We start from the raw sequence: 24474 nt of genomic DNA on the forward strand, positions 1-24474 counted from the left end.
CGACACTGTCCGATGTATTATTATCTCCAGTGTCGGAGTCTTCATTCTTGCTGTGGCGGGATTTAGAGCGGCGCCGCTGACGCCGGCGCTTGGGCTGCTTCTTGGAGGGGTCATCCTCCGCTGTTTCTTCGCCATTCCCATCCTTTGGGATATCCACCATGTATATGCATATGATGAGGTGGCTTTCCAGTGCCCAGTAGGCGCTGGTTCTTGGTCGTCTCCGGCATCTTCGTCCATACCGTCGATGTCTTCGGAGTCATAGTCTAGCATGTCGGTTAGATCGTCGATAGCGGCTACCAAGTGGGTGGTGGGTGGGCTTTGAATTTCTTCATCGTCCACATCCCAACCGTCCTGACAGCAGTCCGGCCAGGGCTCTCCTGATAACGAGAGATACTTTAGCGAACTCAAGATGTCGCCAAAAGGTGAGAGTTGAAAGATGTCCGTTGCGGTGAACTCCATGATTGGCGCCCAATTGGATTCGATCGGAGGGGGCGCGGGAGGTCCGGAGTCCGGCAAGGAGTCCGGCGCCTCGGAGTCACGGGCTTCATGAGGGACAAGGTCATTGTTCGGCTCTATCGCCGTAGAGGTTGCAGCTCCCGAGGCGGTGTATAGCCATCCGTCCTCGTCCTGCGCCGCCGGCTCTGAATTGATGATCGGAGCGGGCTCGAGTGCGGCCTCCAGGGTACTGTCCGGCTGCAGAGCTAAATCATGCTCGCCGTGACAGTGCGGCACGCTCGGCTGTGGCTCGAATCCATCGAGGGTCAAGTCCCCGCGGATGTCAGCCGTGAAGTTCAAACTTCCAAATCCGACCTGACGGCCAGGGGCGTAGCTTTCGATCTGCTCCAGACGGCCAAGCGAGTTGGTCCGCAGTGCGAAGCCGCCGAATACGAAGATCTGTCCGGGGAGAAAGGTCTCACCCTGGAGTGCGTCATTGATGATGGTCGAAGAAGCCATCAAGCCTATCGGTGACGACACAGAGAAACTCTCAATGAAAGCACCAATGTCGGTGTCAAAACCGGCGGATCTCGGGTAGGGGGTCCCGAACTGTGCGTCTAGGCGGATGGTAACAGGAGACGAGGGACACGATGTTTTACCCAGGTTTGGGCCCTCTTGATGGAGGTAAAACCCTATGTCCTGCTTGATTAATATTGATGATGTGTGTTACAAGAGTAGATCTACCACGAGATCAAGGAGGCTAAACCCTAGAAGCTAGCCTATGGTATGATTGTTGTTCGTCTTATGGACTAAAGCCATCCGGTTTATATAGACACGGGAGAGGGCTAGGGTTACACAGAGTCGGTTACAATGGTAGGAGATCTACATATCCGTATCGCCAAGCTTGCCTTCCACGCCAAGGAAAGTCCCATCCGGACACGGGACGAAGTCTTCAATCTTGTATCTTCATAGTCTTGGAGTCCGGCCGATCATGATAGTTCGGCTATCCGGACACCCCCTAGTCCGGAACTCCCTCAGCTATGACTACCAAAAGCTATGGAAATCAAAGCAAATGGAGACAAAGGCTCTCATACCACTTGTAGGATCGAAAGTATGTCTAGAGGGGGGGGGGTGATTAGACTACTTGACCAAACAAAAACTTAGCCTTTTCCCAATTTTAATTCTTGGCAGGTTTTAGCAACTTAGCACAAGTCAAGCAATCAACCTACACATGCAATTCTAGAGTATAGCAGCGGAATTTAACACAATTGCATATGAAGGTAAAGGGGAGGAGTTTGAGGAGGCAAACGCAATTGGAGACACGGAGATTTTTGAGCCGTAGTTCCGATAGGTGGTGCTATTGTACATCCACGTTGATGTGGACTTCAACCCACGAAGGGTAACAATTGCGCGAGTCCACGGAGGGCTCCACCCACGAAGGGTCCATGAAGAAGCAACCTTGTCTATTCCACCATGGCCGTCGCCCATGAAGGACTTGCCTCACTAGGGGTAGATCTTCATGAAGTAGGCGATCTCCTTGCCCGTACAAACTCCTTGGTTCAACTCCACAATCTTGTCGGAGGCTCCCAAGTGACACCCAGCCAATCTAGGAGACACCACTCTCCAAGAAGTAACAAATGGTGTGTTGATGATGAACTCCTTGCTCTTGTGCTTCAAATGATAGTCTTCCCAACACTCAACTCTCTCTCACAGGATATGGATTTGGTGGAAAGAAGATTTGAGTGGAAAGCAACTTGGGGAAGGCTAGAGATCAAGATTCATATGGTAGTATTGGAATATCTTGACCTCAACACAAGTGTAGGTGGTTCTCTATCAGAAAATGTAAGTTGGAAGTGTAGGCATGTTCTGATGGCTCTCTCCACGAATGAAGAGGGGGTGGAGGGGTATATATAGCCTCCACACAAAATCTAACCATTACACACAGCTTTCCAATCTCGGTGGTACCGAATTGAGAAACTCGGTCAAACCGATTGAGTAAATCTAGTGACCGTTAGGATTTTCAGTGGGACTGACATGCAACTCGGTAGGACCGATATGGTTAGGGTTAGGGCATAATGTAATCTCGGTGAGACCGATTACACAAACTCGGTGAGACCGATTTCTGTAATAAGCTAACCAAAGAGTTGGCCAGGTAAACTTGCTGGGACCGATTCGCTCATCTTGGTGGGACCGAAATGTTATGAAAAGGAAACAGAGAGTTTACATTGCAATCTCGGTGGGATCGCTCATCTCAGTGAGACCGAAATGTTACAAAGGGAAACAAAGAGATTACAATCCCATGTTGATGAGACCGAGATCCCTATCGGTGAGACCGATTTGCCTAGGATTTGTGGCAGTGGCTATGACATCTGAACTTGGTGTCGCCGGATAAAAAGAATCGGTGGGGCCGAGTTTGACTTTTTGTTTAGGTCATATGTGGATGTTAGAAAGTAGTTGAGGGCTTTCGAGCGTATCACTAAGCATTTTGAGCAAGAACCTCATTAAGCAACACCTCATCCCTCCTTGATAGTATTGGCTTTTCCTATAGACTCAATGTGATCTCGGATCACTAAAATAGAAAATGTAGAGTCTTGAGCTTTGAGCCTGAGCCAATCCTTTTGTCCTTAGCATTTTGAGGGGTCCACTTTTCTCATCCATGCCATGCCAATCATTGAGCTTTCCTGAAATATTTATCTTGGAATAGCATTAGCTCAATGAGCTATATGTTGTTAGGAATTACCAAAACCACCTAGGGATAGTTGCACTTTCAATATCCCCCTTTTCCATCAACTTATAAGTTGTGCTTACCTTTTCCATCAACTTCGTGGAACGCGCGGGCATCTTGCTAGAAACACTAGAACATGTCGGACCGCATGTGACCAAACTGACGATGCGCCAACCTAGCTACTATGTACCCTGCTTATCTGGCGGAAATAGCCCCGCCCTAGCGTTTCCAATCGTTATTTCTATCTATTGATCGTGCCAAGGAGCAGAACAGAATGTTACAATTTATACATGTTTCTCTACTCCTACTCCTATAAAAGACTCAGTTGGTGATGGTGGTGTGTCTGCCATCCGTCGTTTCTAACCATTAGATCTGCATCTAACGACTGTGAGGTAAGTTGTGGCATTTTTGCAACAATAGCCCACTTCTCTGCTCCAATTTGCGGAAAACCCCTTAATATCTTGAAAGCAACCACATCCCTCCCTCACCTCATCAAAACAGCTTGAGAAATATATTTTGAGTGAAAAGTAATATATTAGGAGTATATCAAAACAAGAGTGATTTCTTTCAAGTCTGTGAACAAGTACTACTATTCTACTACTTTAGATCCGTCGCAATGCACGGGCACATTGTTAGTAAAAGGAAAAGGCCTGCCGCGTTCGCATCGCACCCCCACACGCCCGGGAATCGGGAGTACTCCACGGCCCGTCCGGCACGACACATAGCTTAGGGAAGGCGTGTTGCCTAGTGCTACATCTTGAGCTAGCGTTGGTTTTCCCTGCAGAGGAGAGGGTGATGCAGCAAGTGTAGCGTATGTATTTCCCTCAGTTTTTGAGAACCAAGGTATCAATCCAGTAGGAGGCTCCTCAAAAGTCCCACGCACCTACAGAAACAAACTAAGAACTCGCAACCAACACAATAAAGGGGTTGTCAATCCCTTCACGGCCACTTGCGAAAGTGAGATCTGATAGAGATCGTACGATAAGATAAATATATTTTTGGTATTTTATGATATAGATGCAAGAAAGTAAAGATGCAAATAAAAGTAGATTGAAAGCAAATATGGTAAGAGATAGACCCGGGGGCCATAGGTTTCACTAGAGGCTTCTCTCAAGAGCATAAGTATTATGGTGGGTGAACAAATTACTGTCGAGCAATTGATAGAAAAGCGAATAATTATGACATTATCTAGGCATGATCATGTATATAGGCATCACGTCCATAACAAGTAGAACGACTCCTGCCTGCATCTACTACTATTACTACAAACATCGACAGACTCCTGCCTGCATCTAGAGTATTAAGTTCATAAGAAAAGAGCAACGCATTAAGCAAGATGACATGATGTAGAGGGATAAACTCATGCAGTATGATATAAACCCCATCATTTTATCCTTGATGGCAACAATACAATACGTGTTTTGCAACCCTTTCTGTCACTGGGTAAGAACACCGCAAGATTGAACCCAAAGCTAAGCACTTCTCCCATGGCAAGAAAGATCAATCTAGTAGGCCAAACTAAACCGATAATTCGAAGAGACTTGCAAAGATAACTCAATCATACATAAAAGAATTCAGAGAAGATTTAATTAATATCCATAGATAAATCTGATCATAAACCCACAATTCATCGGATCTCGACAAACACACCGCAAAAAGAGATTACATTGAATAGATCTCCACAAGAGAGGGGTAGATCATTGTATTGAGATCCAAAAAGAGAGAAGAAGCCATCTAGGTAATAACTATGGACCCGTAGGTCTGTGGTAAACTACTCATAACTCATAGGAGGGGCAAAGATGTTGATGTAGAGGCCCTCCGTGGTCGATTCCCCCTCCGACAGAGTGCCATCGAAGGCTCCAAGATGGGATCTCGCGGATACAGAAGGTTACGGTGGTGGAAATTGTGTTTCGTGGTACCCCTGGATGTTTTCGGGGTCCGTGGATATATATAGGAGGAAGAAGTACGTCGGTGGACGCCCGAGGGGCCCACGAGACAGGGGGGCGCACCCTACAGGGGGGGGGCTCCTATCTCGTGGGGCCCTTGGAGCTTTCTTGACTTGCACTCTAGGCTCGCCGGATCAGATTTGTTCCAAAAATAACGCTCCCGAAGGTTTCATTCCGTTTGGACTCCATTTCATATTCCTTTTCTTCGAAATACTGAAATAGGCAAAAAACAACAATATGGGCTGGGCCTCCGGTTAGTAGGTTAGTCCCAAAAATGATATAAATGTGTAGAGTAAAGCCCATAAACATCCAAAACAGGTAATATAATATCATGGAACAATCACAAATTATAGATTTGTTGGAGACGTATCAAGCATCCCCAAGCTTAATTCCTGGTCGTCCTTGAGTAGGTAAATGATAAAAAGAGAATTTTTGATGTGGAATGCTACCTAGCATAATTCATAATGTAATTTTCTTTCGTTGTGGCATGAATGTTCAGATACAAATAATACAAAATAAAAGTTCATATTGACATAAGAAATAGTAATACTTCAAGCATATTCTCAAAATAGCATGGCCAAATGAAAGTTATCCCTACAAAATCATATAGTCTGGATATGCTTCATCTTCATCACACAAATTATTTAATCATGCACAACCCCGATGACGAGCCAAGCAATTGTTTCATACTTTAATAATCTTAAACTCTTTCAACTTTCACGCAATACATGAGCGTGAGCCATGGACATAGCACTATATGTGGAATAGAATGGTGGTTGTGGAGAAGACAAACAGGAGAAGATAGTCTCACATCAACTAGGCGTATCAACGGGCTATGGAGATGCCCATTAATAGATATCAATGTGAGTGAGTAGGGATTGCCATGCAATGGATGCACTAGAGCTATAAATATATGAAAACTCAACAAAAGAAAACTAGTGGGGGTGCATCCAACTTGCTTGCTCACGAAGACCTAGGGAATTTTGAGGAAGCCCATCATTGGAGTATACAAGCCAAGTTCTATAATGAAAAATTCCCACTAGTATATGAAAGTGACAACATATGAGACTATCTATCATGAAGATCATGGTACTATTTTGAAGCACAAGTGTGGAAAAAGAGATAGTAGCATTGTCCCTTCTCTCTTTCTCGCTCATTCTTTTTTTCTTCTTTTCTTTTTTTTTCTTTTTGGCCTTCTCTTTTTTTCTTTTCCTTTTTTCCTTTTTGTCCTCTCTCCTTTTTTTTCTTTTTCGTTTCTTTTTGTAAAGTCCGAAGTCTCATCCCGACTTGTGGGGGAATCATAGTCTTCATCATCCTTTCCTCACTGGGACAATGCTCTAATAGTGAAGATCATCACACTTTTATGGATTTACAACTCAAAGCTAGAACAAGATATGACTCTATGTGAATGCCTCCGGCGGTATACCGGGATATGCAATGAATCAAGAGTGACATGTATGAAGATTATGATGGTGGCTTTGCCACAAATACGATGTCAACTACATGATCATGCAAAGAGCAATATGACAATGATGAAACGTGTCATAATAAATGGAACAGTGGAAAGTTGGATGGCAATATCTCGGAATGGCTATGGAAATGCCATAATAGGTAGGTGTGGTGGCTGTTTTGAGGAAGGTATATGGTGGGTGTATGGTACCGGCGAAAGTTGCACGATACAAGAGAGGCTAGCAATAATGGAGGGGTGAAAGGGTGCATATAATCCATGGACTCAACATTAGTCAAAAGAACTCATATACTTGGTGTAAAAATTTAGAAGTCATGAAAAACCAAAGCACTACGCGCATGCTCCTAGGGGGATAGAATGGTAGGAAAAGACCATCGCTCGTCCCCGACTGCCACTCATAAGGAAGACATTCAATAAATAAAATTGTGCTCCAACTTCATCACGAAGCGGTTCACCATACGTGCATGCTACGGGAATCACAAACTTCAACACAAGCATTCTTTAACTCCATAATTACCCAACTAGCATCACTTTAATATTACTACCTCCATATCTCAAAACAATTATCAAGCATCAAATTGATCATAGCATCCAATTCACTTTCTATGATAGTTTTTCTTATACCCAACTTGGATGCTCATCATTCTAGGACCAAATTAAAACCATAACAAATACCATGCTGTTCTAAGAGACTCTCAAAATAATATAAGTGAAGCATGAGAGACTAGCAATTTCCATAAAATTAATCCACCACCATGCTCTAAAAGATATAAGTGAAGCACTAGAGCAAAAACTATGAAGCTCAAAAGATATAAGTGAAGCACATAGAGTATTATAGCAAATTCTAATAAAATAGGCTTCTCCCAAAAGGTGTTCTTAGCAAGGATGATTTTGGTAAACTAACAAGCAAAGGCCAATATAATACACGACGCTCCAAGCAAAACACATATCATGTGGCAAATAAAAATATAGCTCCAAGTAAAGTTACCAATGAACGAAGACGAAAGAGGGGATGCCTTCCCGGGCATCCCCAAGCTTAGGATTTTGGCTATTCTTGAATATCTTGGGGTGCCTTGGGCATCCCCAAGCTTAGGCTCTTGCCACTCTTTATTCCATAGTCCATAAAATCTTTACCCAAAACTCAACAGGAAATGTTATAAGCTCCGTTAGTGAAAGAAAACAAAACCACTACATAAGTTACTGTAATAAACTCATTATTTATTTATTTGGTTGTTAAACCAACTGTATTCCAACTTCCTTATGGTTTATAAACTAATTTATTAGCCATAGATGCATTGAAATAAGCAAACACCACAGGAAAAACAGAATCTGTCAAAAACACACAAGTCTGTAGCAATCTGTAACTAACGCAAACTTATGTAACCCTAAAAATCCTACCAAAATAGGACGTAATGGAAAATTTGTTTATTGATCAGCACCAAAAAGAATCAACGAAAAATCTCTATTTTGTGATTTATTGAATTTTTTCTCGTGAGTGCAAAGTTTCTGTTTTTCAGCAGAATCAAATCAACCATCATCATAGTTTATCCTATAGGTTCTACTTGGCACAAACACTAAACAAAACATAAAAACCCATCTAAACAGAAAATAGAAACAAAATTTAACACTAAACAGGAACAAAAACAAAGAACCTAAAGAAAATTGGGTTGCCTCCCAACTTGCGCTATCGTTTAACGCCCCTAGCTAGGCATAAAAGCGAAGATAGATCTTAGTAGTGCCTTCTTTGGCACTCGTCTTTTTAATGGGGTTATGCTCAAGTCCAGGAGGCTCTTTGCATTTCCCTTCAAGTTCATAGATCCTAAGATCTAAGGCATCCAACCGCTTATTGTAAAGTGTGATCAAATTATTCATGCGATTGATACTTGCAACAATATTCTTAAAAGGTTCAACAAGCTTTTGCAATTCAAGAAGTTTCTCTAAAATTTGGGTTCCTTCAAGAGATAAAGATAATCTTTCTTGTCGGGGAAGTATTCCTACTATCCCTTCTAAAATTTCATAAGCGGAACTAGGATCAATCTGAATAAATTCCCCTTCTGCGGCAACATAAAGGAGTTGTTTGTGGGGTAAGGTCAACCCAATGTAAAAAATTGTGAATTAAAATCTTGAAATCTCCTTCTAGGGCACAACTACGATAAGATTCTAACATCCTAAACCAAGCATCTTTTAAATTTTCACCTTGTCTTTGTTTGAAGTGGAGAACTTCAAAGTCAGGAGACGAAGGGATAAAAACTGAGCTAGCCATAGCGACAAGGCAAATGAGCAAACACACGGGCAACGGAAAAAAGGCAAGCGGAAAAGAGAGGAGGAGATTGGGAAAGAGAGGGCGAATAAAACGGCAAGGGTAAAGTGGGGGAGAGGAAAACGAGAGGCAAATGGAAAATAATGTAAATGCGAGGGGGATGAGTTTGTGATAGGTACTTGGTATGTCTTGACTTGAATGAAGACCTCCCCGGCAACGGCGCCAGAAATCCTTCTTGCTACATCTTGAGCTAGCGTTGGTTTTCCCCGAAGAGGAGAGGGTGATGCAGCAAGTGTAGCGTAAGTATTCCCCTCAGTTTTTGAGAACCAAGGTATCAATCCAGTAGGAGGCTCCTGAAAAGTCCCACGCACCTACACAAACAAACTAAGAACTCGCAACCAACGCAATAAAGGGGTTGTCAATCCCTTCATGGCCACTTGCGAAAGTGAGATATGATAGAGATAGTATGTTAAGAGAAATATATTTTTGGTATTTTATGATATAGATGCAAGAAAGTAAAGATGCAAATTAAATTAGATTGAAAGCAAATATGATAAGAGATAGACCCGGGGGCCATATGTTTCACTAGAGGCTTCTCTCGAGAGCATAAGTATTACGGTGGGTGAACAAATTACTATCGACCAATTGATAGAAAAGTGAATAATTATGACGTTATCTAGGCATGATCATGTATATAGGCATCACATCCATAACAAGTAGACCAACTCCTGCCTGCATCTACTACTATTACTCGACACATCGACCGACTCCTGCCTGCATCTAGAGTATTAAGTTCATAAGAAAAGAGCAACACATTAAGCAAGATGACATGAGGTAGAGGGATAAACTCATGCAATATGATATAAACCCCATCTTTTTATCCTCGATGGAAACAATACAATACGTGTCTTGCAACCCTTTCTGTCACTGGGTAAGAACACCACAAGATTGAACCCAAAGCTAAGCACTTCTCCCATGGCAAGAAAGATCAATCTAGTAGGCCAAACCAAACCTATAATTCCAAGAGACTTGCAAAGATAACTCAATCATACATAAAAGAATTCAGAGAAGATTCAATTAATATCCATAGATAAATCTAATCATAAACCCACAGTTCATCGGATCTCGACAAACACACCGCAAAAAGAGATTACATCGAATAGATCTCCACAAGACAGGGGGAGATCATTGTATTGAGATCCAAAAAGAGAGAAGAAGCCATCTAGCTAACAACTATGGACCCGTAGGTCTGTGGTAAACTACTCACAACTCATAGGAGGGGAAAATATGTTGATGTAGAGGCCCTCCATGGTCGATTCCCCCTCCGGTAGAGTGCCAGCGAAGGCTCCAAGATGGGATCTCGCGGATACAGAAGGTTACGGTGGTGGAAATTGTGTTTCGTGGTGCCCCTGGATGTTTTCGGTTTCCGTGGATATATATAGGAGGAAGAAGTACGTCGGTGGACGCCCGAGGGGCCCACGAGACAGGGGGCACGCCCTACAGGGGGGGCGCCCTCCTATCTCGTGGGGCCCTCGGAGCTTTCTTGACTTGCACTCCATGCTCTCCGGATCAGATTTGTTCCAAAAATAACGCTCCCGAAGGTTTCATTCCGTTTGGACTCCATTTGATATTCCTTTTCTTCGAAATACTGAAATAGGCAAAAAAACAACAATATGGGCTGGGCCTCCGGTTAGTAGGTTAGTCCCAAAAATGATATAAATGTGTAGAATAAAGCCCATAAACATCCAAAACAGGTAATATAATAGCATGGAACAGTCAAAAATTATAGATATGTTGGAGACGTATCAAGCATCCCCAAGCTTAATTCCCGCTCGTCCTCGAGTAGGTAAATGATAAAAAGAATTTTTTTGATGTGGAATGCTACCTAGCATAATTCATAATGTAATTTTCTTTCATTGTGGCATGAATGTTCAGATCCAAATAATACAAAATAAAAGTTCATATTGACATAAGAAATAGTAATACTTCAAGCATACTAAGCAAGTAATCATGTCTTCTCAAAATAGCATGGGCAAAAGAAAGTTATCCCTACAAAATCATATAGTCTGGCTATGCTTCATCTTCATCACACAAAGTATTTAATCATGCACAACCCCGATGACGAGCCAAGCAATTGTTTCATACTTTAATAATCTCAAACTCTTTCAACTTTCGCGCAATACATGAGCGTGAGCCATGGACATAGCACTATATGTGGAATAGAATGGTGGTTGTGGAGAAGACAAAAAAGGAGAAGATAGTCTCACATCAACTAGGCGTATCAACGGGCTATGGAGATTCCCATTAATAGATATCAATGTGAGTGAGTAGGGATTGCCATGCAACGGATGCACTAGAGCTATAAATATATGAAAGCTTAACAAAAGAAAACTAGTGGGGGTGCATCCAACTTGCTTGCTCACGAAGACCTAGGGCATTTTGAGGAAACCCATCATTGGAATATACAAGCCAAGTTCTATAATGAAAAATTCCCACTAGTATATGAAAGTGACAACATATGAGACTCTCTATCATGAAGATCGTGGTGCTATTTTGAAGCACAAGTGTGGAAAAAGAGATAGTAGCATTGTCCCTTCTCTCTTTTTCTCTCATTCTTTTTTTCTTCTTTTTTTTTTCCTTTTTGGCCTTCTCTTTTTTTCTTTTCCTTTTTTTCTTTTTGGCCTCTCTCCTTTTTTTCTTGTTTTTTCTTTTTGTAAAGTCCGAAGTCTCATCCCGACTTGTGGGGGAATCATAGTCTTCATCATCCTTTCCTCACTGGGACAATGCTCTAATAGTGAAGATCATCATACTTTTATGGATTTACAACTCAAAGCTAGAACAAGATATGACTCTATGTGAATGCCTCTGGCGGTACACCGGGATATGCAATGAATCAAGAGCGACATGTATGAAGATTATGATGGTGGCTTTGCCACAAATACGATGTCAACTACATGATCATGCAAAGAGCAATATGACAATGATGAAACGTGTCATAATAAATGGAACGGTGGAAAGTTGGATGGCAATATATCTCAGAATGGCTATGGAAATGCCATAATAGGTAGGTGTGGTGGCTGTTTTGAGGAAGGTATATGGTGGGTGTATGGTACGGGCGAAAGTTGCACGATACAAGAGAGGCTAGCAATAATGGAGGGGTGAAAGGGTGCATATAATCCATGGACTCAACATTAGTCAAAAGAACTCATATACTTGTTGTAAAAATTTAGAAGTCATCAAAAACCAAAGCACTACGCGCATGCTCCTAGGGGGATAGAATGGTAGGAAAAGACCATCGCTCGTCCCCGACTGCCACTCATAAGGAAGACATTCAATAAATAAAATTGTGCTCCAACTTCATCACAAAGCGGTTCACCATACGTGCATGCTACGGGAATCACAAACTTCAACACAAGCATTCTTTAAATCCATAATTAGCCAACTAGCATGACTTTAATATTACTACCTCCATATCTCAAAACAATTATCAAGCATCAAATTGATCATAGCATCCAATTCACTTTCTATGATAGTTTTTATTATACCCAACTTGGATGCTCATCATTCTAGGACCAAATTAAAACAATAGCAAATACCATGCTGTTCTAAGAGACTCTCAAAATAATATAAGTGAAGCATGAGAGACTAGCAATTTCTATAAAATTAATCCACCACCATGCTCTAAAAGATATAAGTGAAGCACTAGAGCAAAAACCATCAAGCTCAAAAGATGTGATGCCCGGGTAGTTACGCTACAGTAACCCTCCGCCAATGATGCCACGTCACCACAATTAATGTTGATAGTCTTGCGATGGTTCAAATCCCGTTCAAAATTCAAAATTTAAATAAAGTCAAACAATAAAAGTTTTTCAAAATTTAAAACAAAAATGTTCGGGAGGTGCCATATTTTACATAAGTCAATATGGTGTAATAGACACAATTTTATAAAATGCCTAAGTATTTTAAAATAAGTAAAAACAGAAAAGGAAAAGAAATAAAATAAAGGAAAATACAAAAAAAAAGAAAAAGAAAAACTAAAAAAAAAGAAGGGAGAAACCCCCCGCCCTTTGGGCTTCGGCCCACCAGGCCGCAAACTACCCCGCCGCCAAGCCGGCCCACCCCGCCGCCTTAACCACCCCACTCCCCCCCACTGGCCACCGACACCCCCACTCCTCTCCCGCAAATATCTCCTCCCCCTCCTCTCTCCCGATCTGGATCGGGATCGAGAGGAGGCCACCAACGCGCCTCGCCGTCCCCATCACCAATCCCGCCGCCCGTCGCCCCACCCCGCCGCCGTTCTCCGCCACTGACGCCGTCTCTCGGACCCCCCCCTGCCGGACCGCCTCCTCGACCCCGACCCCGCCTCCATCGCCGACGCCCGGCTCTCCGTCCTTCGGCGGCCGGCCTCGCCCCGAGTGGATCTGGATCGGGGCAACCGACGCCCCGACCCGTCGCGCGCCATCGCCCCTCCACCCCGACGTCCCAGAGTAGCTTCGCCGGACCTCCTCGCCGGACTGCCGCCGCCTCGTCCTATCCCTCGACGGACCTCCTCGAACCTCCCCGAGCCCTCTACCTAGACCCCACGCTCCCGCGGTGAGCTTCTGCGCCCAACGCGCCGACCCTTGTCCCCCTTTCAACCTCGTCGACCTAGTTGCCGCCGCCCCTGTAGTTCGTCCCGCGCCTCGGTGTTTCGCCCCTGCCCGCGTGTCCCCGCGGCCCGTGCGCGCCGCGGCCGCGCCATGCCTCACTTCGGGGACGCGCTCGCCGCGCCCGCGACCTCCTGTGGCCGCGCCCGGAGTTCTGCTCCCCTGCGCCGGCTCCACTCCCTCCGCGCCCTAGCCGCACCCACCTGCACCCAGCCGCCCGTGCCTACTCCCGCCGCCACTCCCGCTGCTGCACGGCTCCGCCGCCCTGCGCCACTCCGGTCGGTCGTGCCTCGCCGGCGCCAAACACCGAGCCCCACCATGTGGCTGGCCTTGCCCTGTGCCCAGTCGGGCTCACGCCCGCACCTGCACCGCCCTGTGCCCGCTAAGGCCTCCGTGCCTTTGACATGTGGGGCCGCCCCCAGAACATTTTTAGAAAATAAATAAATAAATATGTATATATAATAAATAAAATAATTAATTAGTAATAGAAATAATTAATTAATTAATTAACTAAATCAATTAAGTTGATTAATCCTAATTAATTAATCTAATTAACATGTTAGTTTAATTAAACTGTAATTAGTTTAACTAAAACTCTAATTAACCTAAACAGAGTATGACAGATGGGTCCCACTGGACCCACGCGTCGGTTTGACCCAGTCAACCACTGTTGACTGCTGACATCAGCATGACATCATGCTGATGTCATAAATCCAATTTCGAATTAAATTAAATAATTAATTAAATTCCAGAAATTAATAAAATCTTTAGAAAATCATATCTTTTAATCCATAACTCGGATTAAATTATTTTCAACATGAAAGTTGCTCAGAACGACGAGACGAACTCGGATACGTAGCCCGTTCGTCCACCACACACCCCTAACATATCAAACCCGCAATTTTCCCCCTCCGGTTCATCTGTCAGAAAACACGAAACACCGGGAATACTTTCCCGGATGTTCCCCCCTTCACCGGTATCACCTACTACCGCGTTAGGACACACCTAGCACCGCTCTTTGTCATGTCTTGCGTCGTCTTGCTTATGTTTGCACTGTATTTATTGTTTCTTCCCCCCTCTTCTCTTCGGTAGACTACGAGACCGACGCGGCTGCTGACCAGTTCGACTACGGAGTTGACGACCCCTCTCTCTTGCCAGAGCAACCAGGCAAGCCCCCCCTTTGATCACCAGAAATCGCCTACTCTTCTCTATACTGCTTGCATTAGAGTAGTGTAGTATGTTACTGCTTTCAGTTAATCCTATACTGCTGCATAGCCTGTCCTTGCTACTACTGTTGTTACCTTTACCTGCTATCCTACTGCTTAGTATAGGATGCTAGAGTTCCATCAGTGGCCCTACACTCTTGTCCGTCTGCCATGCTATACTACTGGGCCGTGATCACTTCGGGAGGTGATCACGGGCATATACGATATACTTTACACAGTCAAATTACCTGTGATACTGTTCGGAGATGGGGGCTGAAGGGGCAGGTGACTCCATCCTGGTAGAGGTGGGCCTGGGTTCCCGACGGCCCCCGATTGTTACTTTGTGGCAGAGTGGCAGGGCAGGTTGAGACCACCTAGGAGACAGGTGGGCCTGGCCCTGGTCGGCGTTCGCGGATATTTAACATGCTTAACGAGATCTTGGTATTTGATCTGAGTTGGCTACGAGCCTATACGCACTAACCATCTACGCGGGAGTAGTTATGGGTATCCCGACGTCGTGGTATCAGCCGAAGCACTTCGTGACGCCAGTGACTGAGTGGCGCGCGCCGGATTGGAACGTAAGCCTGCTCTTGTATTAAGGGGGCTAGTTCCGCTTTCGGCCGCGTACGCAACGTGCAGGTGTGCTATGGGCGATGGGCCCAGACCCCTGTGCGCTTAGGTTTAGACCGGCGTGCTGGCCTCTCTGTTGTGCCTAGGTGGGGCTGCGACGTGTTGATCTTCCGCGGCCGGGCATGACCCAGGAAAGTGTGTCTGGCCAAATGGGATCAAGCGTGTTGGGTAAGTTGGTGCACCCCTGCAGGGAAGTTAATCTATTCGAATAGCCGTGATCTTCGGTAACAGGACGACTTGGAGTTGTACCTTGACCTTATGACAACTAGAACCGGATACTTAATAAAACACACCCTTCCAAGTTCCACAGACAACCCGGTGATCGCTTTTCCACAGGGCGACGAGGGGAGGATCGCCGGGTAGGATTATGCTATGTGATGCTACTTGGAGATGCTACTTGGAGGACTTCAATCTATTCTCTTCTACAGACTACAAGACGGAGGCTGCCAGAAGTGTAGTCTTCGGTAGGACTAGCTATCCCCCTCTTATTCTGGCATTCTGAAGTTCAGTCCACTCATATTGCCTCCTTACACATATACCCATGCATATGTAGTGTAGCTCCTTGCTTGCGAGTACTTTGGATGAGTACTCACGGTTGCTTTGCTCCCTCTTTTTCCTCGTTTTCCTCTTCTTCTCGGATGCCGCAACCAGACGTTGGAGCCCAGGATCCAGATGCCACCTTAGGCTACGACGACTACTACTCTGGAGGTGCCTACTACTACGTGCAGCCCGCTGACGACGGCCAGGAGTAGTTCAGGAGGATCCCAGGTAGGAGGCCTGCGCCTCTTTCGATCTGTATCCCAGTTTGTGCTAGCCTTCTTAAGGCAAACTTGTTTAACTTATGTCTGTACTCAGATATTGTTGCTTACGCTGACTCGTCTATGATCGAGCACTTGTATTCGAGCCCTCGAGGCCCCTGGCTTGTATTATGATGCTTGTATGACTTATTTTATTTGTAGAGTTGTGTTGTGATATCTTCCCGTGAGTCCCTGATCTTGATCGTACACATTTGCGTGCATGATTAGTGTACGATTGAATCGGGGCGTCACAAAAGATATAAGTGAAGCACATAGAGTATTCTAGCAAATTCTAATAAAATAGGCTTCTCCCAAAAGGTGTGTTACATCAAGGATGATTGTGGTAAACTAACAAGCAAAGACCAATATAATACACGACGCTCCAAGCAAGACACATATCATGTGGCGAATAAAAATATAGCTCCAAGTAAAGTTACCAATGAACGAAGACGAAAGAGGGGATGCCTTCCCGGGGCATCCCCAAGCTTAGGCTTTTGGCTATTCTTGGATATCTTGGGGTGCCTTGGTCATCCCCAAGCTTAGGCTCTTGAAAACTTCACAACACAAAACTCATCAGGAAATCTTATAAGCTCCGTTAGTGAAAGAAAACAAAACCACCACATAAGGTACTGTAATGAACTCATTCTTTATTTATTTGGGTGTTAAACCTACTGTACTCCAACTTCCTTATGGTTTATAAACTAATTTATTAGCCATAGATGCATTGAAATAAGCAAACAACACACGAAAAACAGAATCTGTTAAAAACAGAACAGTCTGTAGCAATCTGTAACTAACGAAAACTTCTAGAACTCTAAAAATCGTACCAAAATAGGACGTACTGGACAATTTGTTTATTGATCAGCAGCAAAACGAATCAATGCAAAAGCTCTTTTCTGTGATTTATTGAATTTTTTATCTTGAGCGCAAAGTGTCTGTTTTTCAGCAGAATCAAATCAACCATCATCATAGTTTATCCTATAGGTTCTACTTGGCACAAACACTAAACAAAAGATAAAAACACATCTAAACAGAAAAGAAAAACAAAATTTAACACTAAATAGGAACAAAAAATAAGAACATAAAGAAAATTGGGTTGCCTCCCAACTAGCGCTATCGTTTAACGCCCCTAGCTAGGGATAAAAGCGAAGATAGATCTAAGTAGTGCCTTCTTTGGCACTCGTCTTTTTAATGGGGTTATGCTCAAGTCCGGGAGGCTCTTTGCATTTCCCTTGAAGTTCATAGATCCTAAGATCTAAGGCATCCAACCCCTTATTGTAAAGTGTGATCAAATTATTCATGCGGTTGATACTTGCAACAATATTCTTAAAAGGTTCAACAAGCCTTTGCAATTCAAGAAGTTTCTCTAAAATTTGGGTTCCTTCAAGAGATAAAGACGATCTTTCTTGTCGGGGAAGTATTTCTACTATCCCTTCTAAAATTTCATAAGCGGAACTAGGATCAATCTCAATAAATTCCCCTTCTGCGGCAACATCAAGGAGTTGTTTGTGGGGTAAGGTCAACCCAACGTAAAAATTGCGAATTAAAATCTTGAAATCTCCTTCCAGGGCACAACTACGATAAGATTCTAACATCATAAACCAAGCATCTTTTAAATTTTCACCTTGTCTTTGTTTGAAGTGGAGAACTTCAAAGTCAGGAGACGAAGGGATAAAAACTGAGGTAGCCATAGCGACAAGGCAAACGGGCAAACACACGGGCAACGGAAAAAAGGCAAGCGGAAAAGAGAGGAGGAGATTGGGAAAGAGAGGGCGAATAAAACGGCAAAGGTGAAGTGGGGGAGAGGAAAAAGAGAGGCAAATGGCAAATAATGTAAGTGCGAGGGAGATGAGTTTGTGATAGGTACTTGGTATGTCTTGACTTGGGCGAAGACCTCCCCGGCAACGGCGGAAGAAATCCTTCTTGCTACATCTTGAGCTAGCATTGGTTTTCCCCGAAGAGGAGAGGGTGATGCAGCAAGTGTAGCGTAAGTATTCCCCTTAGTTTTTTAGAACCAAGGTATCAATCCAGTAGGAGACTCCTCAAAAGTCCGACGCACCTACACACACAAACTGAGAACTCGCAACCAACGCAATAAAGGGGTTGTCAATCCCTTCACGTCCACTTGCGAAAGTGAGATTTGATAGAGATAGTATGATAAGATAAATATATTTTTGGTATTTTATGATATAGATGCAAGAAAGTAAAGATGCAAATAAAAGTAGATTGAAAGCAAATATGATAAGAGATAGACCCGGGGGCCATAGGTTTCACTAGAGGCTTCTTTTGAGAGCATAAGTATTATGGTGGGTGAACAAATTACTGTCGAGCAATTGATAGAAAAGCGAATAATTATGACGTTATCTAGGCATGATCATGTCTATAGGCATCACTTCCATAACAAGTAGACTGACTCCTGCCTGCATCTAGTACTATTACTCCACACATCAACCGACTGCTACCTGCATCTAGAGTATTAAGTTCATAAGAATAGAGCAACACATTAAGCAAGATGACATGATGTAGAGGGATAAACTCATGCAATATGATATACACCCCATCTTTTTATCCTTGATGGCAACAATAAAATACGTGTCTTGCAAACCTTTCTGTCACTAGGTAAGAACACCGCAAGATTGAACCCAAAGCTAAGCACTTCTCCCATGGCAAGAAAGATCAATCTAGTAGGCCAAACCAAACAGATAATTCGAAGAGACTTGCAAAGATAACTCAATCATACATAAAAGAATTCAGAGAAGATTCAATTAATATCCGTAGATAAATCTGATCATAAACCCACAGTTCATCGGATCTCGACAAACACACCGCAAAAAGAGATTACATCGAATAGATCTCCACAAGAGAGGGGGAGATCATTGTATTGAGATCCAAAAAGAGAGAAGAAGCCATCTAGCTAATAACTATGGACCCAAAGGTCTGTGGTAAACTACTCACAACTCATAGGAGGGGCAAAGATGTTGATGTAGAGGCCCTCCATGGTCAATTCCCCCTCCGGCAGAGTGCCGACGAAGGCTCCAAGATGGGATCTCGCGGATGCAGAAGGTTACGGTGGTGGAAATTGTGTTTCGTGGTGCCCCTGGATGATTTTGGGGTCCGTGGATATATATAGGAGGAAGAAGTACGTCGGTGGACGCCCGAGGGAGCCATGAGACACCTGGGGCACGCCCTATAGGGGGGCATGCCCTCCTATCTCGTGGGGCCCTCGGAGCTTTCTTGACTTGCACTCCAGGTTCTCCGGATCAGATTTGTTCCAAAAATAACGCTCCCAAAGGTTTCATTCCGTTTGGACTCCGTTTGATATTCCTTTTCTTCAAAATACTGAAATAAGCAAAAAAACAACAATATGGGCTGGGCCTCCGGTTAGTAGGTTACTCCCAAAAATGATATAAATGTGTAGAATAAAGCCCATAAACATCCAAAACAGGTAATATAATAGCATGGAACAATCAAAAATTATAGATACGTTGGAGACGTATCACCTAGCATTTTCACTTTCATGTGGGACCGCCATTGAGCAAACCGACTATTGGCAAACCGCACCCTGCCCGCCACCGGGTTGGAAAACAGAAACGAGGGGAAGATCTAGCTGTAGCACGAAAGCCAACAAATTTTGTGTTATATGGGGATCGTTGATAGAGTAGGAGCATTATGTACTACTACTCCTACTAGTACCAAGTTTGTACTATACAACTAGTACTACCACTATACAACTAGGTACGTGCACGACACAACATCGTAGGAACAAAAAATGGGAAGATCTTGTTTTGGGTGATTTATCTTTTTTTCAGTCAACGGAGTATGAATAATATGATGTGGGGGGCACCCATGAAGCTTATGTGGCTTGGTTGCATGGCTACGAAAGGTTAGAGAAAAATTAATAGATAATGTGTTTTGACTGCACTCCACTAAATAGATATACTTTGGATCCATTGCAACGCACGGGCCGGCACATGTATATCTATACCCCCTATATAGTGTGTGAATAACTTTGAAAGTTGGTCGTTGGATGAAGCCAATCCGAAAGTAAAAAGATGGCAAATCCAAGCACTACTGGCCGTTGGCTATCATCTACATTCCACCAGATTTTGCCACATGTAGAATCTAGAAGACTCCATGGTTGAACTTAGGGTTTGTTTGGTTCATGACTAACTTTGCCACAACTAAGCTTAGGAAAAGTGTGTCTACCACAAAAAATGTGGCTAACAAAATGGCCACCACAAGTGTGGCAAGATTTGGCAAGAAGTTGAGTCTATGACATGTGGACCATGTATCTAGAAAAATGTGGCAAGCCACAAGTGTAGCAATGAACCAAACACATGCCTAAGATATTGTGGCACGCCTAAGCTTAGGCGTGGCAACCTTAGGCCGCAAACCAAACATCTATACCCCTATATGGTATGTGAATAACTTTGAAAGTTGGTCATTGAATGAAACCAATCCGACTATACAAAGATGGAAAATTCGAGCACTACTGGCCGTTGGATATCATCTACATTCCACCAGATTCTGCCACATGTAGAATCTAGAAGACTCCATGGTTGAAATTAGGGTCTGTTTGGTTCATGACTAACTTGTCTGCCACAAAAAGTGTGGCTAAACAAATGGCCACCAGGGGCTGTTTGGTTTGAGACTAAGGGGCTGTTTGGTTTGTGACTAACTTTGCCCAAGATTGCCACACCTAAAGTTAGGCAAGTTTGACCAACTTAGGTGAGTGTTTGGTTCAAACCACACCTTAAGCAAGCCACACTTGGGCCCCACATGGCATACACACAAAAAGTGTGGCAAGATTCCCTTAGGCTTGCCAACTTGTGGCTCTCATTTTGATGAACTAACCTTAGGCAAGCTTGGCAAAAATGTGTGGCAAAATGTGGCAATGCTAGGCCTAGAACCAAACAACCCCTAAGTTTGCCAAAGCTTGCCACACCTAAGGTTAGGGAAATTTGAGCAACTTAGGTGTGTGTTTTGTTCAAGCCACATCTGAGGCAAGCCACACTATGGTCCCACATCACATACAGACAACAAATTTGGCAAGATTCCCTTAGGCTTTCCAACTTGTGGCTCTCATCATTTTGAAGAACTAACTTTAGCCAAGTTTGGCAACATTGTATGGCAAAGTGTGGCACTCCTAGGCCTAGAACCAAACAGCCCAAAGTGTGGCAAGATTTGGCAAGAAGTTGAGTCTATGACATGTGGACCATGTAGCTAGAAAAGTGTGTCGAGCCATAAGTGTGGCAATGAACCAAACACATGGCTAAGATATTGTGGCACGCCTAAGCTTAGGGGTGGCAACCTTAGGCTGCAAACCGAACAGGCCCTTAAGCATAATGCACAAACCACCAGAATCTCATGCGTGCAATGCACGTGTACCTTACTAGTTGGTTGTAGTAAGAAACAAATTCCGGGTTTGGCACGAGCTCGTATTGCGGGAGCACCACAAGGCCTGCCGCACGAGTTACATTTCCCTCTCGGGGCCCACGGGACTGAGCTTCAGTGTCTTAGTGCACCGGCCTATGAGTCAATGACATGCAGACCTTAAATGCGGCTGGCCCACATGTCATTCTTAGGGTGGTGACGTGGTTCGTGACTCATTCATTCGAGATGAACCGACCGCTGGTGGAGTGGCTGTGGCGAGGATGCCACAGCTGGGCGTCAGGGCGTAGATGGCCACACCGGAGAGTACTACCTCTAGTACAGAAGTACTCCACCTGATGATTGATGCCCGGGACGAAATATGTCATAGCCGCTGGATGAAAATTCGATGGTGCAGGAGTACGAATTGGAGCATAGCAGTGGAGCAGGCAAACCGCATCCAATCGGGTGAATTTGATGGTCGCCGCAGTTCAGCTGGACCGCATGTCATGCACACAAAGGCAGAGGAGTTGTGGGGCCGACACTACTACAAAAAGGGCTATAGATGGAATGGCCACTAATGGCGCACCTGTGATGTGGTGCGCCATTACTATATTCTAATGGCGCACCATGTCTCGGTGCGCCATTAGTAATATATTACTAATGGCGCACCTGGTGTGTGGTGCGCCATTAGTAGTTTTCAAAAAAACATAATTTTTTTTGTTACTAATGGCGCACCGTTGCATAGTGCGCCATTAGTAGGCAAAACCGGTGCGCCATTAGTAGGCCTTTTTCTAGTAGTGCGAGAGGGATGAGCCGCACGTCGGGGGGATGAGGATCCCTAACGTGAACAATCCTACCATTCTGTCACTCACATGTGGGTCCCCCTAAGCGTGGGTCCCACCTGTCAGTGAAGGAAAGGTTGGGTAAGGTAGTGATAGCCACGTCAGAGGATCCATGTCCACGTCGGGGGACCTCGTGCCGTGGGCTGGAGCGGCGTCGTTAGAATCGCGTGTGGGTGTGGCAGTGGTAGAAACAAGAAACGTGATGGTCGCCGTGGTTCAACTTCCATGGACAAGCTGTCATGTCTGCTGACACATGTATATCAAAACTAGAGTGTTTATATTTCAAGCACGTGAACAAGTATTATTCTACTACTTTGGATCCATTGCAACGCACGGGCCAACACATTGGTAGTAGTAGTCTCTATCTCTATCTCTAGAGGCCTTCCCTCGTTCATCCTTTTCTCTCACAAGATAAACTAGTCATACAAATGCATCTTGATGTTCCATGGAACGCACGAGGATGTTTCCTTGGGGGTCTCTCCAGCGTGGTGTGGCCATAGTTGCAAGTTGACGCCCCTTGAGATGCCGATGTTGAGGGGAACTCAGTTTTCCTCCAATGAGCTGGTAAGATGAGTTTGATCACGTAGTAAATGCATTCTAAAGACTACTTCTGTGTCCAATTCCTAATTATCCCCCTGCCCACTGTTTCACAGGTTAGGCTTGATGCGAGTGGAGATTGGCTTGCATATGTACGGGAGGGTACCAACATCAATTTGCACAACATTTACAACGGTGACCCTATTCCCGTAGAACCTTTGTCCAACATTGGGATCATCCATGCAACGGGCCACCGCATGAATTGGTATGACGGAACCACGGTGAGATTGAAGAAGATAGCACAAACCTTGCACATGGCGGTCAAACGTGGACCATGCTGTCTGCGGCCGATTTGTTGCCATACATGTACGAAGACGCCGTGCTCCTTTCTAACCGCGTCTTCGCGGTGACAAACTAGGGGACTTGTTTCATATGGGACACATCCTATGGTATACTCCCTCTCTCCCAATTTATTTGTTTTGAATCTTTTTGTTTTATAAGATTCAAATTCAAATTTAGAGGTCCCCATCACATGTTGAGATTACAATGTCCATTAAATCGTTGCGTGCATGTATAGTACAGAAACAAATCTTGAGTTTGGCATGAGTTTGTGCAGCGGTATCACCACAAGGCCTGGTGCATGAGTTACATTTCCCTCTCAGGGCCCTCGGGACTAAGCTTCAGCGCCTTACTACACCTGCCTTTGAGTCAATAACATGTTCACCCGATAGGTGGCTGGTCCACATGTAATGCTCCCAAAGGCAGAGGGGCAGTGGTGCCGAGAGGGGTGAGCCGCAGGTCGGGAGACATGTGGTGTCATGGGCTCGAGCAGCATCGTGGGAATCGCGTGTGGCTATGGTAGAAACTTGATGCTCGCCGCATTTAAGGTGGCCCACATGTCATGCACACAAGGGCAGAGGGGCGGTGCATCCGAGAGGGGTGAGGCGCACGTCGGGGGACATGGTGCCGTGGATTGGAGCGGCGTCGTGGGAATCGCGAGTGGCAGTGGATGAAACATGATGGTCGCCGTAGTTGAACTTCCATGGACAAGCTGTCATGTCTTCTTCTTCTTCTTCTTCTTCTTCTTCTTCTTGTTCTTGTTCTTCTTCTTCTTCTTCTTCTTCTTCTTCTTCGAAGGTGTACATGATGCCCCTCGAGTTCAATCCGATCTCCATTAGCCGAAACTTATTTGCAGGTATGTAGTGGGTAGCCGTACATAATTACGGTTGATTTCGATCCGATCACCATCGCCCAAAACTTCTTGGAAGGTATGTACTGGGTCGGCATGAACTCCCACTGGATGGCTTCCTTCAGAAAAGAAGGTAAAAAGTTGGTGCTCATGAATTTTCCAGACCTCCCATGAGATTATCCTTCCTCCGCTGGATTATATAGAGTTTTACCATCGCGGTCCAAGTCATCTAGATTACCACGTTAGTTGGACGGACCTTTTTTTGTAGAAGATTGTAATCTGCCAAGTGCCCAGACGACATGCGAATTATGCAGACTTCAAGCTAATTGCCTGGTTCGACCGCGGACTCGCCTATCTTTACGCCGGTGCCTTCTTTAGCTGGAGACAACTCAGCTCGCAGTGGATCATCGTCAAAGCTGAT

Source organism: Triticum dicoccoides, chromosome 2B (genome assembly GCF_002162155.2).
Source record: "Triticum dicoccoides isolate Atlit2015 ecotype Zavitan chromosome 2B, WEW_v2.0, whole genome shotgun sequence".
Lineage (NCBI taxonomy): Eukaryota > Viridiplantae > Streptophyta > Magnoliopsida > Poales > Poaceae > Triticum > Triticum dicoccoides.